Source organism: Ranitomeya imitator, chromosome 2, assembly GCF_032444005.1.
Source record: "Ranitomeya imitator isolate aRanImi1 chromosome 2, aRanImi1.pri, whole genome shotgun sequence".
NCBI lineage: Eukaryota > Metazoa > Chordata > Amphibia > Anura > Dendrobatidae > Ranitomeya > Ranitomeya imitator.
Window position 1 is genome coordinate 261,183,007 of NC_091283.1, and position 22,672 is coordinate 261,205,678.

A 22,672-nucleotide genomic window follows, 5' to 3' on the forward strand; every position below is an offset into this window, starting at 1 on the left:
GCTCCAGGTAAGTTTATCATTAACTAGGATCCCCAAGTCCTTCTCCCTGTCAGATTTACCCAGTGGTTTCCCGTTCAGTGTGTAATGGTGATATTGATTCCCTCTTCCCATGTGTATAACCTTACATTTATCATTGTTAAACCTCATCTGCCACCTTTCAGCCCAAGTTTCCAACTTATCCAGATCCATCTGTAGCAGAATACTATCTTCTCTTGTATTAACTGCTTTACATAGTTTTGTATCATCTGCAAATATCGATATTTTACTGTGTAAACCTTCTACCAGATCATTAATGAATATGTTGAAGAGAACAGGTCCCAATACTGACCCCTGCGGTACCCCACTGGTCACAGCGACCCAGTTAGAGACTATACCATTTATAACCACCCTCTGCTTTCTATCACTAAGCCAGTTACTAACCCATTTACACACATTTTCCCCCAGACCAAGCATTCTCATTTTGTGTACCAACCTCTTGTGCGGCACGGTATCAAACGCTTTGGAAAAATCGAGATATACCACGTCCAATGACTCACCGTGGTCCAGTCTATAGCTTACCTCTTCATAAAAACTGATTAGATTGGTTTGACAGGAGCGATTTCTCACATTTGTAGATACACACTGTACAGGCTCCTGTCAGGTATATATTATTGTAGATACAGACTGTACGGGCTCCTGTCAGGTATATATTATGGTAGATACAGACTGTACGGGCTCCTGTCAGGTATATATTATGGTAGATACAGACTGTACGGGCTCCTGTCAGGTATATAGTATTGTAGATACACACTGTACGGGCTCCTGTCAGGTATATAGTATGGTAGATACAGACTGTACGGGCTCCTGTCAGGTATATAGTATAGTATATACAGACTGTACGGGCTCCTGTCAGGTATATAGTATGGTAGATATAGACTGTACGGGCTCCTGTCAGGTATATATTATTGTAGATACAGACTGTATGGGCTCCTGTCAGGTATATATTATTGTAGATATAGACTGTATGGACTCCTGTCAGGTATATATTATTGTAGATACAGACTGTACAGGCTCCTGTCAGGTATATAGTATGGTAGATACAGACTGTACGGGCTCCTGTCAGGTATATAGTATGGTATATACAGACTGTACGGGCTCCTGTCAGGTATATAGTATGGTAGATATAGACTGTACGGGCTCCTGTCAGGTATATATTATTGTAGATACAGACTGTACAGGCTCCTGTCAGGTATATAGTATGGTAGATATAGACTGTACGGGCTCCTGTCAGGTATATAATATGGTATATACAGACTGTACGGGCTCCTGTCAGGTATATAGTATGGTATATACAGACTGTACGGGCTCCTGTCAGGTATATAGTATGGTATATACAGACTGTACGGGCTCCTGTCAGGTATATAGTATGGTAGATACAGACTGTACGGGCTCCTGTCAGGTGTATATTATTGTGGATATAGACTGTACGGACTCCTGTCAGGTATATATTATTGTAGATACAGACTGTACGGGCTCCTGTCAGGTATATATTATTGTAGATATAGACTGTACGGGCTCCTGTCAGGTATATATTATTGTAGATATAGACTGTACGGACTCCTGTCAGGTGTATAGTATGGTAGATACAGTGGGGCAAAAAAGTATTTAGTCAGTCAGCAATAGTGCAAGTTCCACCACTTAAAAAGATGAGAGGCGTCTGTAATTTACATCATAGGTAGACCTCAACTATGAGAGACAAACTGAGAAAAAAAAATCCAGAAAATCACATTGTCTGTTTTTTTATCATTTTTTTTGCATATTATGGTGGAAAATAAGTATTTGGTCAGAAACAAACAATCAAGATTTCTGGCTCTCACAGACCTGTAACTTCTTCTTTAAGAGTCTCCTCTTTCCTCCACTCATTACCTGTAGTAATGGCACCTGTTTAAACTTGTTATCAGTATAAAAAGACACCTGTGCACACCCTCAAACAGTCTGACTCCAAACTCCACTATGGTGAAGACCAAAGAGCTGTCAAAGGACACCAGAAACAAAATTGTAGCCCTGCACCAGGCTGGGAAGACTGAATCTGCAATAGTCAACCAGCTTGGAGTGAAGAAATCAACAGTGGGAGCAATAATTAGAAAATGGAAGACATACAAGACCACTGATAATCTCCCTCGATCTGGGGCTCCACGCAAAATCCCACCCCGTGGGGTCAGAATGATCACAAGAACGGTGAGCAAAAATCCCAGAACCACGCGGGGGGACCTAGTGAATGAACTGCAGAGAGCTGGGACCAATGTAATAAGGCCTACCATAAGTAACACACTACGCCACCATGGACTCAGATCCTGCAGTGCCAGACGTGTCCCACTGCTTAAGCCAGTACATGTCCGGGCCCGTCTGAAGTTTGCTAGAGAGCATTTGGATGATCCAGAGGAGTTTTGGGAGAATGTCCTATGATCTCATGAAACCAAACTGGAACTGTTTGGTAGAAACACAACTTGTCGTGTTTGGAGGAAAAAGAATACTGAGTTGCATCCATCAAACACCATACCTACTGTAAAGCATGGTGGTGGAAACATCATGCTTTGGGGCTGTTTCTCTGCAAAGGGGCCAGGACGACTGATCCGGGTACATGAAAGAATGAATGGGGCCATGTATCGTGAGATTTTGAGTGCAAACCTCCTTCCATCAGCAAGGGCATTGAAGATGAAACGTGGCTGGGTCTTTCAACATGAAGGCACACCGCCAGGGCAACGAAGGAGTGGCTTCGTAAGAAGCATTTCAAGGTCCTGGAGTGGCCTAGCCAGTCTCCAGATCTCAACCCTATAGAAAACCTTTGGAGGGAGTTGAAAGTCCGTGTTGCCAAGCGAAAAGCCAAAAACATCACTGCTCAAGAGGAGATCTGCATGGAGGAATGGGCCAACATACCAACAACAGTGTGTGGCAACCTTGTGAAGACTTACAGAAAACGTCTGACCTCTGTCATTGCCAACAAAGGATATATTACAAAGTATTGAGATGAACTTTTGTTTCTGACCAAATACTTATTTTCCACTATAATATGCAAATAAAATGTTAAAAAAACAGACAATGTGATTTTCTGGATTTTTTTTTCTCAGTTTGTCTCCCATAGTTGAGGTCTACCTATGATGTAAATTACAGACGCCTCTCATCTTTTTAAGTGGTGGAACTTGCACTATTGCTGACTGACCAAATACTTTTTTGCCCCACTGTATAGACTGTACGGGCTCCTGTCAGGTATATATTATTGTAGATACAGACTGTACAGGCTCCTGTCAGGTATATATTATTGTAGATACAGACTGTACGGGCTCCTGTCAGGTATATATTATTGTAGATATAGACTGTACGGGCTCCTGTCAGGTATATATTATTGTAGATATAGACTGTACGGACTCCTGTCAGGTGTATAGTATGGTAGATATAGACTGTACGGGCTCCTGTCAGGTATATATTATTGTAGATACAGACTGTACGGGCTCCTGTCAGGTATATATTATTGTAGATACAGACTGTACAGGCTCCTGTCAGGTATATATTATTGTATATATAGACTGTACTGACTCCTGTCAGGTATATATTATTGTAGATACAGACTGTATGGGCTCCTGTCAGGTATATATTATTGTAGATACAGACTGTACGGGCTCCTGTCAGGTGTATATTATTGTAGATACAGACTGTACGGGCTCCTGTCAGGTATATATTATTGTAGATATAGACTGTACGGGCTCCTGTCAGGTGTATAGTATGGTAGATACAGACTGTACGGGCTCCTGTCAGGTATATAGTATGGTAGATACAGACTGTACGGGCTCCTGTCAGGTATATATTATTGTAGATACAGACTGTACGGGCTCCTGTCAGGTGTATATAGTATGGTAGATACAGACTGTACGGGCTCCTGTCAGGTGTATATAGTATGGTAGATATAGACTGTACGGGCTCCTGTCAGGTATATATTATTGTAGATACAGACTGTACGGGCTCCTGTCAGGTATATATTATTGTAGATACAGACTGTACGGGCTCCTGTCAGGTGTATATAGTATGGTAGATACAGACTGTACGGGCTCCTGTCAGGTGTATATAGTATGGTAGATATAGACTGTACGGGCTCCTGTCAGGTATATATTATTGTAGATACAGACTGTACGGGCTCCTGTCAGGTATATATTATTGTAGATATAGACTGTACTAGCTCCTGTCAGGTATATATTATTGTAGATATAGACTGTACGGGCTCCTGTCAGGTGTATATTATTGATGTCAGAATGTATGGATCCCTGTCAGGTATATATTACTGATGATATCAGAATGTATGGGCCCCTGTCAGGTATGTATTAGTGATGATATCAGAATGTATGGGCCCCTGTCAGGTATATATTACTGATGATATCAGAATGTATGGGCCCCTGTCAGGTATATATTACTGATGATATCAGAATGTATGGGCCCCTGTCAGGTATATATTACTGATGATATCAGAATGTATGGACCCCTGTCAGGTATATATTACTGATGATATCAGAATGTATGGGCCCCTGTCAGATATATATTACTGATGATATCAGAATGTACGGGCCCCTGTCAGGTATATATTAGTGATGATATCAGAATGTATGGGCCCCTGTCAGGTATATATTAGTTATGATATCAGAATGTATGGGCCCCTGTCAGGTATATATTAGTGATGATATCAGAATGTATGGGCCCCTGTCAGGTATATATTACTGATGATATCAGAATGTATGGGCCCCTGTCAGGTATATATGCTGCGATTGTTCTCGTATGCCGATTCGGCATGAAAAAATAATCACAGATGTGATCTGCCCCATAGATTAACACTGGTCCGAGTGCCATGCGATGTTTTCTCACATAGCGCTCGTCCGTATTCTACGCTAGTGTGCCCCCGGCCTTAAACTTATGAAGAGACACAGACCACCTGCAGCTCAGCCTTCATCAATATTTAAATTACAAGTTTTTCACCATCCAAAAAATGCTAATTTTTACCTAGTTCCATAGGTTTCTTAAAGGCAACCTGTCACCAGGTTTTCCCCATATATAGTACCACCAGAACCTATATGCCCTTATACACACCCTTCTACAGTGCTGTACCGTACATACCGTATATACTCGAGTATAAGCCGAGATTTTCAGCCCACTTTTTTGGGCTGAAAGTGACCCTCTCGGCTTATAGTCAAGTAATTGTCGGCGGGGGAGGGGGAGCGGCGGCTGTCACATACTCACCTGCTCCCGGCGCGGTCCCTGCATGTCCGATGGTCTCCGGGCAGCTCTTCCTTTGTTCAACGGTCACGTGGAACCGCTCATTAATGAATATGGATGCATATTCATTACTTTAATGAGCTGTTCGTGACAGCTGAACATAGGAAGACGCTGCCGACTCCCAGAGACCATCTGACAGTGAGAAGCTGCCAGGGACCGCGTCGGGAGCAGGTGAGTATAACGGGGGAGGTGAGCATTGCGCGATATTCACCTCTCCCCTTTCTACCGCTGCGGGCCGCTCTGTCCTCTGGCTGTGACTGTTTAGGTCAGAGGGCACGATGACGTAGTTAGTGTGCACGCCGCCCTCTGCCTGAACAGTCAGTGCAGAGGATGGAAGACAGAGCAGCGCGCAGCAGTGGAAAGTGCCGGGGGCCTGAGCGAAGAGAGGCGAGTATGTGTTTTTTTTTTTATTTTATTCGCAGCAACAGCAAATGGGGCATAATGTGTGAAGCATCTCATGGGGCATAATGTGTGGAGCATCTCATGGGGCATAATCTATGGAGTAAAATCTATGGAGCATCTTATGGGGCCATCAGCCTTTATGCAGCATTGTATGGGGCAAAAGTTTCTATGAAATATCTTATGGGGCCATTATTAACATTTGTGCAGCATTATATGGGGCATATTTTAATATGGAGCATCTTATGGGGCCATCATAAACTTTATGGAGCATTATATGGGGCTCCTCATTCAATATGGATATTCAAAAACACTTAACCTACTGATGTCTCAATTAATTTTACCTTTATTGGTATCTATTTTTATTTTTGACATTTACCAGTAGCTGCTGCATTTTCCACCCTAAGGCTTATACTCGAGTCATTAAGTTTTCTCAGTTTTTTGTGGCAAAATTAGGGGGGGGGGGGGGCGGGGTCGGCTTCTACTCGAGTATATACGGTATGTCCCTAAGCCAATGTGCATAATGTAAATAACTTATACTCACCTACGGGGCGGTCCGGTGTTATGTTTGGCGCTGGTCTTCATCCGGCACAGTCCTTCCCGTGGATGATGTGTTCTACATCATCCACACAACCTCCCTCATCACACTTCTGTGCAGGAACACTTCTCTGCCGAGCACAAAGCAAAGTACTGCAACGGGCAGAAAGAAGTGCGATGCACAGGAGCACGATGGAAGACACCGTGTGGATGACATAGGACGCGTCATCGACTCAAAGAAAGAAGGACGGTGATAGAAGAGGAGAAGGCCCCGGATTAAGACTAGCAAAGCCCATTGTATGGGGCTAGGCAAGTCTTAAGGGCATACAGATAGTGGTTGTGCTTTATAAAATGCTGTATATAAGGGTACACAGGCAGTGGGCCTACTATATATACACAGCATTCTAGAATGCTGTATATGAGGGCATATAGATAGTGGTCGTACTTTATGTGGGGGGGGGGGGGGGGGACAGAAACAATGATTGAATACCCTGTAGTAAGTGAACGGATACAGTGCAAGAAAATAAAGGGTACTTAGTTAACACTTTTTTGGGGGCCTGAGAAAGGAGTCAGAAAAGAGCATCGGGGCGGACGCGCTGCTGTGAATGTCAGTGTCTATATCTAGCACGGCATAATTATCATAGCCAGCAGAGGGAAAGCTGACAGCTGATGTTAATAAAGGCACAGATGATTGGCCTCGGGGAGACCAAAACATCCAACACCGCGGAGACACCATCACGTGTTTCTCAACGCAGTGATTCCAGAACACTGCCCCCATCCCTTATGGGAAATATGCAGATGCAAGTAAAGAAGCTGCGGAGACACCATCACGTGTTTCTCGACGCAAGCAGTGAATAGCCAGGCCTTTCCCCGGGAAGGAACAACCACGGGAAGGGCAGCATCCTATGAAGGAAAGCCACCTATGCCAAGCATGGTATCCATCCACAGACAGCTGTTTCGGGGTTTTTGCCCCTCATCAGTGTGGAGTAGGAATCTGGCTATTAGGAGCAGTGCTTAGTAAAAAGGCTATAAAGGCACAGATGATCCTAATAGCCAGATTCCTACTCCACACTGATGAGGGGCAAAAACCCCGAAACAGCTGTCTGTGGATGGATACCATGCTTGGCATAGGTGGCTTTCCTTCATAGGATGCTGCCCTTCCTGTGGTTGTTCCTTCCCAGGGAAAGGCCTGGCTATTCACTGCTTGCGTCGAGAAACACGTGATGGTGTCTCCGCAGCTTCTTTTCTTGCATCTGCATATTTCCCATAAGGGATGGGGGCAGTGTTCTGGAATCACTGCGTTGAGAAACACGTGATGGTGTCTCCGCGGTGTTGGATGTTTTGGTCTCCCCGAGGCCAATCATCTGTGCCTTTATAGCCTTTTTACTAGGCACTGCTCCTAATAGCCAGATTCCTACTCCACACTGATGAGGGGCAAAAACCCTGAAACAGCTGTCTGTGGATGGATACCATGCTTGGCATAGGTGGCTTTCCTTCATAGGATGCTGCCCTTCCCGTGGTTGTTCCTTCCCGGGGAAAGGCCTGGCTGTTCACTGCTTGCGTCGAGAAACACGTGATGGTGTCTCCGCAGCTTCTTTACTTGCATCTGCATATTTCCCATAAGGGATGGGGGCAGTGTTCTGGAATCACTGCGTTGAGAAACACGTGATGGTGTCTCCGCGGTGTTGGATGTTTTGGTCTCCCCGAGGCCAATCATCTGTGCCTTTATAGCCTTTTTACTAGGCACTGCTCCTAATAGCCAGATTCCTACTCCACACTGATGAGGGGCAAAAACCCCGAAACAGCTGTCTGTGGATGGATACCATGCTTGGCATAGGTGGCTTTCCTTCATAGGATGCTGCCCTTCCCGTGGTTGTTCCTTCCCGGGGAAAGGCCTGGCTATTCACTGCTTGCGTCGAGAAACACGTGATGGTGTTTCCGCAGCTTCTTTACTTGCAGCTGATGTTAATATTCTGGAAAGGAACCAATAACCATAAAGGTTCCCAGGCTATTAATATCAGCTTACAGCTGTTTGCTTAGCCTTTACTGGCAATTTTACAGTGGGCCACAGTGGTCCCCCTATAAAAGCTGTAGGCTGATATTAATAGTCTGAAGAGGCCATGGATATTGGCAGCCCCAGAGGCTAAAAACCATCAGCTCTCAGCCATCCCAGAAATGGCGCATCTTATAGATCTGCCAATTCTGGTACTTAGCCTCGCTCTTCCCACTTGCCCTGTAGCAGTGGGGCTCAGATTTGTAGGGTTGATGTCACCATTTTGTCAAGTAACATCAAGCCCAAAGGTTAGTAATGGAGAGGCATCTATCAGACACCTCTCCATTAGTAAGCTGGCCTACTGTCACCTTACAATACAAAGGTGACATTAACCCCTTATTACCCCATATGCCACCGCTACAGGGCAGTGAGAACAGAGGCTGAGTGCCAGAATTGGCGCATCTTACAGATGCACCTTTTCTGGGGTGGCAATAACCATGGTCCCTCTCTAGGCTATAATATCTGTCCTCAGTCACTGACTTTCCCTCTGTGGCCAGTTTTTTCAGTGAAAACATTTTTATTAAATACATACAGGTCCCAAATTTTACACACACACACATACTACTAACCGTATTAGTCACTGACCTATGTAAATCTAACCGTTCTGCAATGGTTTACTGTATGTAAACCATGTCTCCTATCCTGCAATGATTTGACAGAAGCCGACAAATTAACTATTTGTAAATATTGTAAGCTGTCAGTGTGATTTTACTGTACACTGCACCTGAATTGCAAGCCTTTCAAAGGACACCGTTGCGTATTTCTCGCAAGTCACACTGATGGCCCGTGTGGTGTGAGTTTTTCTTGCATAAACAGACTTTCATTGGGGATTCTCGGCTGATATACGGTGCAAATCGCAGCATAGTGCAATTTCACTCGCACATACAGGTCCTTCTCAAAAAATTAGCATATAGTGTTAAATTTCATTATTTACCATAATGTAATGATTACAATTAAACTTTCATATATTATAGATTCATTATCCACCAACTGAAATTTGTCAGGTCTTTTATTGTTTTAATACTGATGATTTTGGCATACAACTCCTGATAACCCCAAAAACCTGTCTCAATAAATTAGCATATTTCACCCATCCAATCAAATAAAAGTGTTTTTTAATAACAAACAAAAAAACCATCAAATAATAATGTTCAGTTATGCACTCAATACTTGGTCGGGAATCCTTTGGCAGAAATGACTGCTTCAATGCGGCGTGGCATGGAGGCAATCAGCCTGTGACACTGCTGAGATGTTATGGAGGCCCAGGATGCTTCAATAGCGGCCTTAAGCTCAACCAGAGTGTTGGGTCTTGCGTCTCTCAACTTTCTCTTCACAATATCCCACAGATTCTCTATGGGGTTCAGGTCAGGAGAGTTGGCAGGCCAATTGAGCACAGTAATACCATGGTCAGTAAACCATTTACCAGTGGTTTTGTCACTGTGAGCAGGTGCCAGGTCGTGCTGAAAAAATGAAATCTTCATCACCATAAAGCATTGACCCTGCCCTTGATGAAACACAGTGGACCAACACCAGCAGCTGACATGGCACCCCACACCATCACTGACTGTGGGTACTTGACACTGGACTTCAGGCATTTTGGCATTTCCTTCTCCCCAGTCTTCCTCCAGACTCTGGCACCTTGATTTCCGAATGACATGCAAAATTTGCTTTCATCAGAAAAAAGTACTTGGGACCACTTAGCAACAGTCCAGTGCTGCTTCTCTGTAGCCCAGGTCAGGCGCTTCTGCCGCTGTTTATGGTTCAAAAGTGGCTTTACCTGGGGAATGCGGCACCTGTAGCCCATTTCCTGCACACGCCTGTGCACGGTGGCTCTGGATGTTTCCACACCAGACTCAGTCCACTGCTTCCTCAGGTTCCCCAAGGTCTGGAATCGGTCCTTCTCCACAATCTTCCTCAGGGTCCGGTCTCCTCTTCTCGTTGTACAGCGTTTTCTGCCACATTGTTTCCTTCCAACAGACTTACCATTGAGGTGCCTTGATACAGCACTCTGGGAACAGCCTATTTGTTGAGAAATTTCTTTCTGGGTCTTACCCTCTTGCTTGAGGGTGTCAATGATGGCATTCTTGACATCTGTCAGGTCGCTAGTCTTACCCATGATGGGGGTTTTGAGTAATGAACCCGGCAGGGAGTTTATATAAGCCTCAGGTATCTTTTGCATGTGTTTAGAGTTAATTAGTTGATTCAGAAGATTAGGGTAATAGGTCGTTTAGAGAACCTTTTCTTGATATGCTAATTTATTGAGACAGGTTTTTTGGGTTATCAGGAGTTGTATGCCAAAATCATCAGTATTAAAACAATAAAAGACCTGACAAATTTCAGTTGGTGGATAATGAATCTATAATATATGAAAGTTTAATTGTAATCATTACATTATGGTAAATAATTAAATTTAACACTATATGCTAATTTTTTGAGAAGGACCTGTATAATACGGCCGTGAAAGAAAAAAAAAAAAAAAAAAAAAGTGATGGGAGCTGCCCAACAGATTAACATTGGTCCGAGTGCTATGCAATTTTTTTTTTCCTCGCATAGCACTCGTCCGTATTCCTCTCTAGTGTGACTCCGGCCTTAAAGGGAAAATCATTCAAAATTTGAAAATTTCTATTTTTTAAAATTTCTGATATTTTTACAAAATAAAGCAAAACATATTAACCCAAGTTTATCATTAGCCCAAGTTTACCATTATCATAAAGTCTAATATGTCAGGAAAAAAAAACAACCTCAAAATCAATGAAATATGTTGAAGCATTCCAGAGTTATTACTACATAAAGTGACACTGGTCAGATTTTAAAAAATTGGCCCTGTCACTGAGGGGTTAAATGCTTGTACAAGTGAACATTGTTTCAAAAGTGGTTTACCTGTCTAAGTCTGGTTTCACACCAGCGTTCGGCAGCCTTCTTCCTCCGTTAAGCCCCACCCACTGCTGCACCTCTTCTTTCAGCTCCGCCTACGTCTGCATGCATCCCCTATCTTTAACATTGGGTACACAGGCACGTGTCGTTTTGACGATGCGCTGAACTGCGTCGAACGCAACATGTTGCATTTTGTTGCGGTTGGCGCAGCGTTAAAACAACGCATGCAGAGGCATCCGCTTGGCCTGCGTACCCAATGTTAAAGATAGGGTATGCAGACGTATGCGGAACTGAAGGAAGAGGTGCGGCATTGGGCGGGGCTTAACGGAGGAAGAAGGCTGCCATCCGCAGCCCTGCCGAATGCTGGTGTGAAACCAGCCCAAGGCTGTTATTATAGCACCTTACGTCTTACGCTAGGTTCACATTGCGTTAGTGCAATCCGTTAAGCGCATAGCGCTAGCGGATTGCGCTAACGCAATGTTTCTAGAGGGTCGGCGTTCACCCTCCCCGCTAGCGCAGATCCCCGATCTGCGGTAGCGAGGAACGGGCCTCGGACGCTGCAAGCAGCGTCCGAGGTCCGTCACAAAAGAACGGCACATCGCTAGTGCGTTTCGAAAATGGCATGCGCTAGTGATGCGCTTCAGCTAAAAGTAACATTGCTGTCAATGGGTGCGCTAACGGACCCGTTGCACGGCGTTAATTTCGACATTTTTGCCGTGCAACGCAGTCCGTTAGCGTTAACCCATTAACACAATGTGAACCTAGCTTTACACAGATACATCATGGGCTTGTCCTGCCCTACGCATGAAATGAAAGACAAATACAATGTGGAGACTTAATCAGAGCAATGTTTTATTTACATTCAGAACTGGTTTAAGAGGTAAACAATTACCATTTCTCACAGAAATCTCAGACTTTTACTTATAGAAATACTGGATAAATATCATTTTAACATTAGATATAGAAATATTTCTAATTTTATAAAACTGCCTTTTTTTGCATAGAAAAACTTTATGCCTTTGCTTGTTTCATTTTATGCATTTCTAAAGTATTGTAAAAATGTAATATGCTGTTGGTGCATGCGGGCAGGACTGTCAGTAGGGTATGTGGCTCTGAAGCCCCCCCACAACCCCCCTCCGCCCAGGCCTGCCTCCGGTGTCTGAGGTTTCGGTGTCCCGGACCAGAGATCATAATACCGGCCTTGAATTGTGAAGGACACGGCAGCCGATCCTGAGAAACATCCAAGGTGGGAATGCCCCATCATGTCGAAGAGAGTCTGCTAGATCCAGGCCTAGCAGACCAGTGCTGGTGGGTTCATGGATGCCAGGAGGGAGCTGGCCTAAAGGAAGGTCTCGTCTTTTCCTGGCGGGTCAGAGAGTTGTCCCGTTGTTTTTTTTTTTTTGGACAGAACATTTCCAAAACAACCAAATTTGAACAGATCTCTTGGGAGGCAGACTTTAGTCCTCTGTTGCAGAAGCGAAGTACTCTTAAACTGATAGGCGCAGAGTAGGACGCACTAGAAAGTTGGCGTGCATGATTGTTCAGGGCGCTGGCGGTGTGGACCGGCCACCAGAGAAGGCCTAGACCAAAGCCTGGATATTTTAAGAGCAAGGTCACAGGAGTCTCTGGAAAACGTGGAGGCTGCATGAATAGGAAGGTTTCCTCAGGAGACGTCCACATTGCTCAGGGGAAAACTAGGACATATTTGTCCTGTGTTTTTTTTTTTTTTTTTTTTAAAGTAGCCCCCTTACTGCCTCATAGGATATACCAGTCCTTAAGATCACAAATCCTTTTTCGCAGAGCGATGATGAAGATGGGCATGGAATAACCTGGACGCAGAGAGGCGAGAGGGTAGGGCGATTCGTGGCATGAACGGTCCTCCAGGGAACCCCAAACACTCTTGATGTGTTTGGGCCTTGCCTCGTAGACCACAGATGATATGGTAGTGACAATTCTAGGTGGGAGATTAGAGTGACAATTCCACTGTCGCCCTCAAAAGCCATATCTGGGAAGAAAAAAAAAATTAAAAAGAAAAATCGTTAATTATTATTATTATTATTATACATTTTTATAGCGCCATTTATTCCATGGCGCTTTACATGTGAATACGGGGCAAATATAGACAAATACATTAAACATGAGCAGATAACAAGGCACACGAGTACATAAAAAAACCTCCCAAAACCTAAGGCCTAAACTGGGCTGGGCGGTCCAGACCCATGTCTTCCTCCTACTGACATTAAGTTAAAACGGATTAGCTTCGTGCTAGTTGGTGGTGTACCCTCCTCTACAGGAAATACCTAAAAAAGTTTTTTGCATAGCATAAGCAGCATACACCCATTTTTTTTTTGTGTACCCCAATGAAGCATTAGCTCCCCCACATCAACCAGAAGGCCACACAGCATAACCTCGCTCCCCCAGTCAGAAACCTCCACCTCACATTAACCAGCGGACCCCACAGGATAAACCCAAAGCCCACCAGACATTCCCTCCCACAAGCGTAAATCCCCATATGTCGCCCCCTGCCCCCAACCATAAATCCCATCAGACACCCCCCCCAATCGGATGCCACCCCAGCTTAACCCCCCAGCATAAACCCCCATCGGACATCCACCCCTCCTTCAAGCATTACTCCCATCGTACACCACGCCCACCCAATAATAAACCCCCACCGGATGGCCAAACCCCCACAGGACGCGGACACCCCACCCAGCACAAACCCCCCATCGGACGTCCACCCCCGACCCAGCCTAAACTCTTATCGGACGTCCACCCCCGACCCAGCCTAAACTCTTATCGGACGTCCACCCCCGACCCAGCCTAAACTCTTATCGGACGTCCACCCCCGACCCAGCCTAAACTCTTATCGGACGTCCACCCCCGACCCAGCCTAAACTCTTATCGGACGTCCACCCCCGACCCAGCCTAAACTCTTATCGGACGTCCACCCCCGACCCAGCCTAAACTCTTATCGGACGTCCACCCCCGACCCAGCCTAAACTCTTATCGGACGTCCACCCCCGACCCAGCCTAAACTCTTATCGGACGTCCACCCCCGACCCAGCCTAAACTCTTATCGGACGTCCACCCCCGACCCAGCCTAAACTCTTATCGGACGTCCACCCCCGACCCAGCCTAAACTCTTATCGGACGTCCACCCCCGACCCAGCCTAAACTCTTATCGGACGTCCACCCCCGACCCAGCCTAAACTCTTATCGGACGTCCACCCCCGACCCAGCCTAAACTCTTATCGGACGTCCACCCCCGACCCAGCCTAAACTCTTATCGGACGTCCACCCCCGACCCAGCCTAAACTCTTATCGGACGTCCACCCCCGACCCAGCCTAAACTCTTATCGGACGTCCACCCCCGACCCAGCCTAAACTCTTATCGGACGTCCACCCCCGACCCAGCCTAAACTCTTATCGGACGTCCACCCCCGACCCAGCCTAAACTCTTATCGGACGTCCACCCCCGACCCAGCCTAAACTCTTATCGGACGTCCACCCCCGACCCAGCCTAAACTCTTATCGGACGTCCACTCCACCCAGCCTAAGCCCTCATCAGCCCCCCAAACCCAACCCATAAGCAGGTCGCCCCCCAATAAAGGGGATCCCTCCGTAAGCGGCAGGTCGCCTCCCCACGTCCCACCACAGGCAGGTCGCCTCCCCACGTCCCACCACAGGCAGGTCGCCTCCCCACGTCCCACCACAGGCAGGTCGCCTCCCCACGTCCCACCACAGGCAGGTCGCCTCCCCACGTCCCACCACAGGCAGGTCGCCTCCCCACGTCCCACCACAGGCAGGTCGCCTCCCCACGTCCCACCACAGGCAGGTCGCCTCCCCACGTCCCACCACAGGCAGGTCACCACCACATCCCACCACAGGGGTCCCCCAATAGCCTGCAGCAGGTCTCCCCCCACATCCCACAAGCAGATAGCCCTCAAATCCCACAACAGTGGTCCCCTCAATAGACAGGTCACACCCCCCCAAACCGAACCACAAGCATGTCACCCTCAAACCCCACCACAGGTCTCCCCCACTAAAAAGGGGTCCACCCCGTAAGCAGCAGGTCACCTCCAAACCCCACCACAGGGGTCCCCCACAACAGCCAGCAGGTGCCCCCAAAAATCCAACCACAGGGGTCCCCCACAATAGTCAGCAGCAGCGGTCCCCCCAAAAAAGCCCACCACAGGGGTCCCCCACAACATCCAGCAGCAGCGGTGCCCCCCCAAAAAAGCTCACCATGGGGGTCTCCCACAACAGCCAGCAGCAGCGGTGCCCCCCAAAAAGCCCACCACGGGGGACCCCCACAACAGCAGCGGTGCCCCCCCTAAAAGCCCACCACGGGGGTCCCCCACAACAGCAGCGGTCCCCCCCAAAAGCCCACCACAGGGGTCCCCCACAACAGCCAGCAGCAGCGGTGCCCCCCCAAAAAAGCCCACCACGGGGGTCCCCCACAACAGCCAGCAGCAGCGGTGCCCCCCCAAAAAAAGCCCACCACAGGGGTCCCCGACAACAAGAGCGGTGACCCCCCCCAAAAAAAGCCCACCACGGGGGTCCCCCACAGCAGCAACGGTGCCCCCACCCACAACGGGGGTCCCCCATGGTGCCCCCCCACAAAGCCCACAACTGGGGTCCCCCACAGCAGCAGCGGTGCCCCCCCCCACAAAGCCCACCACAGGGGTCCCGGGGTCCCCCACAGCAGCAGCGGTGCCCCCTCCCCACAAAGCCCACCACAGGGGTCCCCCACAGCAGCAGCGGTGGTGGTGCCCCCCCCACAAAGCCCACCACGGGGGTCCCCCACAGCAGCAGCGGTGCCCCCCCACCACGGGGGTCCCCCACAGCAGCAGCGGTGCCCCACCTCCACGGGGGTCCCCCACAACAGCCGGCGACAGCAGCGGTGCCCCCCCCCCCCCACAAAGCCCACCACGGGGGTCCCCCACAGCAGCAGCGGTGCCCCCCACACAGACAAGCAGGTCGCCCACCACAGAGCCTCCCCTCAATAGCGAGCAGCAAGTAGCATTTTTTCACCCTGAAACCACTAACCTCCATGTGCCATGCCGTCCACAAGCTATAATCATGCTGCTTTGCTTTGCCGCCTTCATGATGTGAATGAAAACACGCCCCTCCCGATATGACACGCCCCCGGAAATGACGTCACACCTGGAAGGAGCCCATACACTCTGCATTTACCATATGGCTGCTCTGTGCGCACAGGACCTGTGATGAGGTCACAGGAGGAGGAGTCAGGGGTCACGTGATCAGGGATCTCAGGGAATAGTGATGGCAGTCTGGCTCTTTTTTTAAATAAAAATAGATTTTACACAGTCATGGTTCCAGGTGTTTGCATGTAAAGACACAGCCTCATTATACACCTGTATAAGTATGTAGTGAAGCAGGACACACACACTGTATACACACTGTACAAACACACACACACACCGTATACACACTGTACACACACTGTACAAACACACGCACACTGTACACACACTGTACAAACACGCACACACTGTACACACACACTGTACAAACACGCACACACTGTACACACACACTGTACACACACTGTACAAACACACGCACACTGTACACACACTGTACAAACACACGCACACACTGTACACAAACACTGTACACACACTGTACAAACACACACGCACCGTATACACACTACACACACTGTACAAACACGCACACACTGTATACACATTGTACACACACACTGTACAAACTGTACAAACACGCACACATTGTATACACTGTACACACACACTGTACACACACTGTACAAACACGCACACACTGTACAAACACGCACACACTATACACACTGTACGCACACACTATACACACTGTACACACACTGTACAAACACGCACACACTGTATACACACTGTACATACACTGTACAAACACACGCACACACTGTACAAACACACGCACACACTGCATACACACACTGTACACACACTGTACAAACACACGCACACACTGTACAAACACACGCACACACTGTATATACTCTGTACGCACACACTATACACACTGTACAAACACTGTACAAACACGCACACACTGTATACACACTTTACACACACACACTGTACAAACACACGCACACACTGTATATACACTGTACGCACACACTATACACACTGTACACACACTGTACAAACACGCACACACTATACACACTGTACAAACACATGCACACACTGTACACACACTGTACAAACACGCGCACACTGTATACACACTGTACACACACACTGTACACACACTGTACAAACACACGCACACACTGTATACACACTGTACAAACACATGCACACACTGTATACACACTGTACACACACTGTACAAACACGCACACACTGTATACACACTGTACACACACACTGTACATACACTGTACAAACACACACACACACTGTATACACACTGTACGCACACTGTATACACACTACACACACTGTACAAACACACGCACACACTGTATACACACTGTACACACACTGTACAAACACACGCACACACTGAATACACACTGTACACACACACTGTATAAACACTGTACACACACTGTGTGTATATACACATTGTACGCACACTGTATACACACTGTACACACACACTGTACAAACACACGCACTGTACGCACACACTGTACAAACACGCACACACTGTACACACACTGTACAAACACACACACACCATATACACACTGTACACACACTGTACACACACTGTACAAACACGCACACACTGTACACACACACTGTACACACACTGTACAAACACACACGCACCGTATACACACTACACACACTGTACAAACACACGCACACACTGTATACACACTGTACAAACACACACACTGTATACACACTGTACACACACACTATATACACTGTACAAACACGCACACATTGTATACACACTGTACACACACACTGTACACACTGTACAAACACACACACACTGTACAAACACGCACACACTGTACACACACTGTACAAACACACACACACTGTATACACACTGTACATACACTGTACAAACACACGCACACACTGTACAAACACACGCACACACTGTATACACACACTGTGCACACTGTATGTGACGGGGTGTACGGCAGAGCAAGAAGGGACAACAGGCCGAGGGATGATTCAACAGATTTATTATCAAGAACGCTGGAACAACACATGCAGGTAGATCTACAGAGTCCACAATTAGTCCAACGGAACAGGTTCGGGGGCACCTCCCGATAATCCTTGTGCCAGGTAACAAAGCAATAGTCCACAATTAGTCCAAGGGATCCTAAAACAATCTCACGAACAACGAGATATGTCCTCAGCTCAAGTCTCGCCCCGTTCGCTTCCGCAGTCACAGATGGACGTGGGGTCTTGCCTCAGCTAAGAATCCCCACTCCTCCTTCAAGGATCAACTCACATCTGATCTCAAAATAAAGGTACCTTCACACATAACGATATTGTTAACGATATCGTTGCTATTTGTGACGTAGCAACGATATCGTTAATGAAATCGTTCTGTGTGACAGCGACCAACGATCAGGCCCCTGCTGGGAGATCGTTGGTCGCTGAATAAAGTCCAGAACTTTATTTCGTCGCTGGACTCCCTGGAGACATCGCTGGATCGGCGTGTGTGACACCGATCCAGCGATGTCTTCACTGGTAACCAGGGTAAACATCGGGTAACTAAGCGCAGGGCCGCGCTTAGTAACCCGATGTTTACCCTGGTTACCATGCTAAAAGTAAAAAAAAACAAACACTACATACTTACCTAACGCTGTCTGTCCTCCAGCGCTGCGCTCTGCACTCCTCCTGTACTGGCTGTGAGCCGGAAAGCAGAGCGGTGACGTCACCGCTCTGCTTTCCGGCTCCCAGACAGTACAGGAGGAGAGCAGAGAAGCAGAGCACAGCGCTGGAGGACAGACGGCTGTAGGTAAGTATGTAGTGTTTGTTTTTTTTTACTTTTAGCATGGTAACCAGGGTAAACATCGGGTTACTAAGCGCGGCCCTGCGCTTAGTTACCCGATGTTTACCCTGGTTACCGGCATCGTTGGTCGCTGGAGAGCGGTCTGTGTGACAGCTCTCCAGCGACCAAACAGCGACGCTGCAGCGATTCGGATCGTTGTCGGTATCGCTGCAGCGTCGCTAAATGTGAAGGGGCCTTAAGAATGGATTGTCTGAGCTCCTGGGATCTGCCCATGAAGGGGGTAGGGGTTACACCTTCTATTCAATGGTTGGGTCCACCAGAAGATTCTAGACTGGTGGGCTCCAGGCAGTCTATGTAGTATGTACATTTGACCAGCCACCTGCTGTGAGGAAGAATGGCTATTCCTCCACTAGTGATGTTGACAAAGCTTAATTACATTAGAGCTTAGGGCTGCAAGTATTGGGGGAAAGAGACATATTGTTACAGGTGAACTCCCAGCCCAAGAAAATACATAAATTACAGCTAATAGAAACCAGAGAACAGTTACATACATCAAATGGCATATTATTCAAATACAGGACAGGGCAAAAGTACATATCATGACACTGTACAAACACACGCACACACTGTACAAACACACGCACACACTGTATACACACTGTACGCACACACTATACACACTGTACAAACACTGTACAAACACGCACACACTGTATACACACTGTACACGCACACTGTACACACACTGTACAAACACACGCACACACTGTATACACACTGTACGCACACACTATACACACTGTACAAACACGCACACACTGTATACACACTGTACAAACAAATGCACACACTGTATACACACTGTACAAACACGCACACACTGTATACACACTGTACACACACACTGTACACACACTGTACAAACACACGCACACACTGTATACACACTGTACGCACACACTATACACACTGTACACACACTGTACAAACACTGTACACACACTGTGTGTATATACACACTGTACACACACTGTACACACACACTGTACACACACTGTACAAACACACGCACACACTGTATACACACTGTACACACACTGTACAAACACACGCACACACTGAATACACACTGTACAAACACACTGTATACACACTGTACACACACTGTGTGTATATACACACTGTACACACACTGTATACACACTGTACACACACACTGTACACACACTGTATAAACACACGCACACACTGTATACACACTGTACGCACACACTATACACACTGTACAAACACGCACACACTGTATACACACTGTACAAACACACGCACACACTGTATACACACTGTACACACACTGTACAAACACGCACACACTGTATACACACTGTACACACACACACTGTACACACACTGTACAAACACATGCACACACTGTATACACACTGTACGCACACACTATACACACTGTACACACACTGTACAAACACACGTACACACTGAATACACACTGTACACACACACTGTACACACACTGTGTGTATACACACTGTACACACACACTGTGTGTATACACACTGTACACACACACTGTATACACACTGTACAAACACGCACACACTGTATACACACTGTACACACACACTGTACACACACTGTACAAACACACGCACACACTGTATACACACTGTACGCACACACTATACACACTACACACACTGTACAAACACACGCACACACTCTATACACACTGTACCCAAACACTGTACACACACACTGTGTCTATACACACTGTACACACACTGTATACACACTGTACACACACACTGTACACACACTGTACAAACACGCACACACTATACACACTGTACAAACACGCACACACTGTATACACACTGTACAAACACACGCACACACTGTATACACACTGTACACACACACTGTACACACACTGTACAAATACACGCACACACTGTATACACACTGTACACACACACTGTATACACACACTGTGTGTATACACACTGTACACACACACTGTGTGTATACACACTGTACACACACACTGTATACACACTGTACAAACACGCACACACTGTATACACACTGTACACACACACTGTACAAACACACGCACACACTGTATACACACTGTACGCCCACACTATACACACTACACACACTGTACAAACACACGCACACACTGTATACACACTGTATACACACTGTACACACACACTGTGTGTATACACACTATACACACTGTACACACACACTGTACACACACTGTACAAACACACGCACACACTGTATACACACTGTACGCACACACTATACACACTGTACAAACACACACACACACTGTATACACACTGTACAAACACACGCACACACTGTATACACACTGTACACACACTGTACAAACACGCACACACTGTATACACACTGTACACACACACTGTACACACTGTACAAACACACGCACACACTGTATACACACTGTACACACACTGTACAAACACACGCACACACTGTATACACACTACACACACTGTATACACACTGTACACACACTGTACAAACACACGCACACACTGTATACACACTGTACACACACTGTACAAACACACGCACACACTGTATACACACTGTACACACACTGTACAAACACACACACACACTGTATACACACTGTACACACACACTGTACACACACCAAAATATGTACAGGTACCGTCACACTTTAGCGACGCTGCAGCGATACCGACAACGATCCGGATCGCTGCAGCGTCGCTGTTTGGTCGCTGGAGAGCTGTCACACAGACAGCTCTCCAGCGACCAACGATCAGGGGAAAGACTTCGGCATCGTTGAAACTGTCTTCAATGATGCCGAAGTCCCCGGGTAACCAGGGTAAACATCGGGTTACTAAGCGCAGGGCCGCGCTTAGTAACCCGATGTTTACCCTGGTTACCATCGTTAAAGTAAAAAAAACAAACGCTACATACTTACCTACCGCTGTCTGTCCCCGGCGCTGGGCTTCTCTGCTCTGGCTGTGAGCACAGCGGCCGGAAAGCAGAGCGGTGACGTCACCGCTCTGCTTTCCGGCTGCCCGGCGATCACAGCCAGAGCAGAGAAGCCCAGCGCCGGGGACAGACAGCGGGACCTCAGCGATCAAAAAATGGCCCAGGCCATTCCGACACGACCAGCGATCTCACAGCAGGGGCCTGATCGCTGGTACGTGTCACACATAGCGAGATCGCTACTGAGATCGCTGTTGCGTCACAAAACTTGTGACTCAGCAGCGATCTCGCTAGCGATCTCGCTATGTGTGAAGGGGCCTTAAGCCTAGCATACGGAATAGTAAAGTCAGTTTATTTGAACACAACCTGGAACAGAAACGTATAAATGCTCCTATACCACGGTATCACTTAATCCCATAGTGGACACAGTCCCGCTCCTATGTTCCTTCATCTCACCATAGATGAACCATGAACACCAGATCAATGTAGGACACTCCATACCAGAAGCATTAAATAGATAGAAAAAGG

General features: G+C 47.0%; 1 long non-coding RNA gene across 1 annotated transcript; it reads right to left on the bottom strand.

The window, feature by feature from the left end:
- Positions 1-11,988: 11,988 nt before the first annotated feature.
- LOC138663002 (uncharacterized) lies at positions 11,989-16,291 on the bottom strand. Its single transcript, XR_011318105.1, has 2 exons — positions 16,208-16,291; positions 11,989-13,163 (listed from the first exon to the last, which is right to left on the bottom strand). It is a non-coding gene; the product is annotated as an uncharacterized lncRNA (long non-coding RNA).
- Between the last annotated feature and the right edge of the window lie 6,381 nt (positions 16,292-22,672).